At 38.9% G+C, this 6,000-nt stretch overlaps 1 protein-coding gene across 1 annotated transcript in view; it reads left to right on the plus strand.

Annotated features, from left to right (window-relative positions):
- The window catches only part of tmeff1a (transmembrane protein with EGF-like and two follistatin-like domains 1a), a gene marked incomplete at its 5' end in the record, with an annotated part of 89,125 nt that overhangs the window by 24,653 nt on the left and 58,472 nt on the right, over positions 1 to 6,000 (plus strand). The window lies entirely within an intron of this gene.

Below are 6,000 nucleotides of genomic sequence, written 5' to 3' on the forward strand. Positions count from 1 at the left end.
ATCCATCATCACATTTCAACAGGCCGCCGCCGCCGCCACCACCGCCACCACCGCCACCACCCCAACACACTGCAAGCTTTATTAGCATCAGTCAGCGCCGTTATCTGTGGGTGGTTTTATTAAAGCTGTCCTGGGCCTTTGACCGTCTGAGCTGATGGAACCTCAGCTCTAATCCCATGTGGACTTCAGTAGACGCTTCACCCAGACCGGACGCACACGCCGTTTGTCAATACCGAGTTCGCAGAGTTCGGTCTGAGTTAGAACGGTCACAGAGATCACACTTCTAAGATTAGTCTGTGGAATTGAACGGCTGTACTTATGAACTTTCCTCTGTCTCTGCTGTATTTCTGTCATTGGCTTCATAAAGTATTTCCCTTAAATCACCACAACGTCACTGATTGGATTTCAACACATTGGTACTAGTATTTACATGTCCTTTATATTTTTTATACATTGGAACAAATTTCATTGAATCCCATATAATAGGGGTGTCAAACTCATTTTGGTTCATGGATGTGCAGTGACCTGTCAATTAACTGGGGTGGCACTGGCACCTGAGGTGTCCAATCAGGTTCCAGAGGTGGCCAGCACTAGTTAGCGATATTTTCCCACCCGCCCTACTCTGCCTCTGATTGGCTCACCAGTCCTCATGCCTAAAGTTAACCAATCTAATCAGTGAAGGCAGCGAGTACTAGCCAATTAGAGGCAGTGTAGGGCGGGTCATGGCTTCACCATCCTAGGGGAAAAAATGGGCAATTTGGCTCAGATACGACTGAACGGTGCACATGAGGGGGATTTAGAAGAGGGTATACACAATGTTGACTGGAAAATAAGTGGGTATGCTCCGTATACCCCCGTATACCCTGGACTACACCTCTGATGACCCCCACTTTGACCCCCGATCTAGTCAGCTAAACATTTCTGAATTAAGTTTTCACAGAAGCCGCCGTTGCGTTCGAGAGTATTTGGATATTTACAGCCAAGTCCACATGACTCACCAGCCAGTGCATCCTAGGTTTAAGCTAGCAGACTAGAACAACGTCCAGGTGTTCCATGGGTTCTTGGTTTGTGCGAACTTTCAGTTAGAACAGAACTTGGGCCCAGACTGATGACGTTTGACCAAAATGCGTGAACAGAAGAACTGACATGAACCAAGGTTTTAATAGTTTTAGATTTTTCATTGAGTTTAGTTGTATTTAGTTTTGACTTTTTTTTTCTCTAATTCAGTTAGTTTTAATTCGTTTTTAGAGCAGGTTTACTAGTTTTTATTATTTTCTAAATGCTTAGTTTTAGTATTAATTTTAGTTTTGTCATCTCTTTTCTCTTCTTCTCTGTCGTCGTATTCAAATAAATCCCAGACAGGACTCTGCTGCTTTCTCCCAACTTCAGTCTCCATGTTTCCAGGTAGAGTGGGGACCAGAAGACGACTGGAAACCACAAGTGACGGACCGTTAAGTATCATACAGTGCCGCTAGCTAAAATTGCTCGAGCAAAATAAATTGATTTCATATCAATCCGACATTGACAAAGGTGAAAACGAAGGGAATTTTATCCATAATTTTTATCTGTTTTAGTTAGTTTTGTAAACACACAATACAGTTTCAGTTAGTTTTAGTTGTTTTCTTTTAATTATAGTTTTTATTATTTCAGTTAATGAAAATGTTTTTTCAATTGTAGTTTTTGTCATTTCGTTAGTTTTTTTTTTTTCCACAATATTTTTATTGGTATTTAGGTTTTATATTGAAATGTACACAAAGTAAATAATAATATACATAACACCCATTCACACCATGTAGACTTGCACCTAATGATATTTAAATATATATACAGTATAAATAACATACATATATTCTTATGAACATGCGTACGAATATGTAAAAAAAAATATATATATATAATAAAAAATATTAAAATATAGCAGTCATGATAATAATAATTTAAAAAAATAATTGTTAAACAGTGATAAGTTGTATGACATGTCCCTGTTTTCCAAATACCATTATGTTCATATAAGGTTCCCATAACTGTAATTTGTTAGTTTTTGTTAATGATATTAACCTTGACATGAGCACACATTGAAAACCGTCCGGTGTCGGTGCTGTTGGAGGCTGTTTCAGTGGAGCAGTGACTTCTCTTCCAATGTGTCGACTCCTGCCGTTCAGACCCGTTCAGTCTGAAGGAGCTGGAGTCCATGTTTGGTCTGTGTCGGTTTGTCCGTCTGAGTCTGAAGGTGTTTGGACAGAACGGGACACGTTCACACACAGTCTGTCCTTCACATCCATCCACTGCAGTGAAAAACACTCTGTATTCGCTGTATTCCTACATTTGAAGATGTTCTCAGAGGTTTATCAAAGTTAGCGGACGTTCACAGAAGGCGTCACATGAATAGTTATTTTGGATTTAAAAGCATCCCCTTAATCTGCATCTGCAGGGAATTACACTGAAAAACATCCCATTAAAATAGAACATGAAGCGTCTGACACCAGCAGATTACCGTCAGCTGGTTTCATTTCACAGCTTCTGAAATGTGGAGATTTAATGGTTTTCTTTGTCAGATTTGAGTATTTTTTATTACTGGTTGTATTTAAAAGCTAATTAAAATCATCAAATCATAGAGGATAGTTTTAGAGACACTGATGATGATGATGATGATTATGGTGATGCAAACATTTCTTACAATACACTGAATATTAATTTTGGATTGAAAAAATAAAAACATTCAATTTTGAGAAACACATTTTCCGTTTAATCAGCGAAGGGTTTCATCTATAAAATCATGAAAATATCTCCAAGATGAATTTCTCCACTTTTTTGTCTTCATTCATCCTTTCAAACATTTGGTTTTTGAACTGCTGCCAACCGTCAAGGTGTTCAACAAACTTCAACATTAACATTTCTTTATTGCATTTACTCAGTAAATGCAGGGACTATAGTTGGGACGTGACTCTGATATGTAGAGTAGAATGTCATCTGCATAAAAATGTTAGGAAATTTCACATTTCATCATCTGAGTGATGAGAAGTATGCGGGTCAGGGGTGTCCAATCCTAGTCGTCGAGGGCCTTTATCTTCCATGTTTTAGATTTTTCCCTTTTCCAGTCCACCAGACGGTCGTTATCAGGCTTCTACAGAGTTTGATGATGGGTTTATCATTTGAATCAGGTGTGTTGGAAGAGGGGAACATCTAAAACATGCAGGATACCGGCCCTCGAGGACCAGGATTGGACAACTGAACAGAAGGGGGCCAAGAACCGAGCCCTGAGGAACTCCACATGTGGCTTTTGTTTGTTCTGATTCATGAACCAACTGGTACAAAGTTACCTTTAATGAAAAGATTATCAGCAATAAATGATTCTTTTAAGGTGTAGCTTTTGTCTTAGAATGTGAAAACAACAGTTATTTCCATCATTTACGCATCCAGTAAATTCCGACACATCCACTCATTGCACTCATTCAGTAAATGTATGAACTGTGATGGTGTAGTGTCTCTGTTGTGTAGTTTAGTGTCATTTACATAAATATGATCAGAAATGTTAATATTGATGTGACTGCGTGTAGATGTTGAAGTGAAGAGGACCGACAATGGAGCCCTGAGGAACACCATGTGATTTTAGTTTGTTCAGATGTAGGAATGCCAGTCCATAAGGCAGGGTGCCTACGTGGGTCTCAAAAGTCTTAAGAAGTCTGGAATTTTGAAATGATGTTTTCCAGACCTTGAAAACTCTGGAATTCTGTGTGAAAGTTTGAATAAAATATGGAAAAAAGTTTCTCATAATTAGATTTTAGAGTTTGCTCAAAGGTACATAATCTTAAATGAGGAAACATATAAAACCTGATCTGATGTCACAAACCGGTCAGTACCGGAATGATTCTAGTGAAACCTGTTTGTGTGATTTTCATGGGTTTTGAAAACGTTTCTGTTAGTAAAACGTAATTTACCGAGAATTATGCATTAATTCATTCACTTTTTAAGAAAAATTTTTTTTTTCTATGACACACAAAAGGTACAATCTCAACCAAAAAAGTAGAAACGAAGTATAAAAGTACATAAAGTCAAGGTCTGGGGGAAAAAATAGCACTTTTGAAAAAGTCTGGAATTTTTATTTGGATAAAGAGTGAACACCTGTTAAGGTCGTCTCCAAACTCGTCACATCCTCCTGATTTCATATATGGTTTTTCCACTGTTGCTATGACTACAAAGAAACACCGCCTGGGGAACAGTAGAGGCTTTTCCATTGGACGTCTGTGCAACTTTAAATCCGCGCAAGTTCCACATGGACATATTGAAGGAGTGCACATCGACCCGAAATATGAAATAGCAGCTGATATAAGGTAAAAAAAACAAAAAAACAACAAATATGATGTGAACCTGGAAGGAAGAGACTGAAGACCCTCCACCATCAGTACAGTCCTGTTTGGAATCACATCAGGTCCAGGTGAAAGACAACAACAACAGAGGAGGTTCAGGCCAAGGTTCTAATAGTTTTGGATTTTTCTTTCTAGTTTAGTTTGATTTAAGTTTGACTTTTTTTTCTCTAATTCAGTTAGTTTGAATTCGGTTTTAGAGCAGGTTTGCTAGTTTTTTTAAATTAATTTTCCTTTTTTTCTAAATGCTAAGTTTTAGTTTAGTTTTAGTTTTGTCGTCTCTTTTCTCTTCTTCTCTGTCGTCGTATTCAAATAAATCCCAGACAGGACTCTGCTGCTTTCTCCCAACTTCAGTCTCCATGTTTCCAGGTAGAGTGGGGACCAGAAGACGACTGGAAACCACAAGTGACGAACCATCGAGTGTCGTATGGTGCTGCTAGCTAAAATTGCTTGAGTGAAATAAATTGATTTCATATCAATCCGACATTGACAAAGACGAAAACGAAGGGAATTTCATCCATAATTTTTATATGTTTTAATTAGTTTTGTAAACACACAATTCAGTTTCAGTTAGTAATTTTTTTTTTTCTTTTAAGTATAGTTTTTGATTTATTTCAGTTAATGAAAATGTTTTTACAATTCTAGTTATCGTCATTTTGTTAGTTTTCGTTAACGATAATAACCTTGGTTCAGGCCCGCCCAGGTCGCCCACTGCAGCCCGAGCACAGGTTCTCTGAAAACCCGGACGAACCAGGATTAATCCAAACTCCTTGGTGTCGCTGTGGAGCTGTTTGTAGTTGACCTCGCTGCGTTGCCTTCGCCGCCGCCTTCGCCGCCGCATTCACCGCCTCCTCAGTCTCATCCATTTTACAACAGAAACAGGACTTGAAATGCACATAATTCCCTCCTCGGGTTCAGGGCGGAACTAAAGGAGCCGACGGAGCGTATCAGCCGCCGCCGCCTGGAGGAGCGTCCGCCTCCCACATCCCCCGAGTCTGAACAGTCACCGTGGCCACCCGCCACCCCACAGGTCGTTATCTAACCCCCCCACAGGCCCCTCCCACCTCTTCTGCAGCCAGAGGCGGACGTCAATACCTCATCTCGTGTGTGGCGAGTCCAGTCCTGCATTAACCCTTCGAACGCTGCATCTGGAGAACCAGTACAAATTGACCAATAGGTGAAGAGCTGACCCCAGGCCACACCTCTAAAGACCGCCCCCTTCATTTACCTGATGAACCAAAAAGTGTACTCAGGACTGAACAGGCTTGGAGAAATAGATAAAGGAAGAAAATGCAAGAGGGGGAATACTGGGGAGATAAATATGACTCTGAATTAAAAAATACCAATAAATTAATAACATGCCACATGAAAATAAAATAAATAATAAAAGAGATAAAGAAAATGTAAATAGAAAACAACACAAATATAAATGCAGGGATAAAAATTAAAGAAGGAAAATTATAAATAAGGACTAAATAAATAAATGGTACAGAAAATGAAATGTCAAAGTAAATAACTCGGGATTTTAACACAAAATTCAGTTAAAACAGTTAGAAATGACAATACAAATAACCCTTTTTGTTACATTTTACAGATAACTTCATAGAAAATGCCTTTTAATTTTGTTTGTATCACG

This window comes from Sphaeramia orbicularis, chromosome 17 (genome assembly GCF_902148855.1).
Source record: "Sphaeramia orbicularis chromosome 17, fSphaOr1.1, whole genome shotgun sequence".
Taxonomy (NCBI): Eukaryota; Metazoa; Chordata; class Actinopteri; order Kurtiformes; family Apogonidae; genus Sphaeramia; species Sphaeramia orbicularis.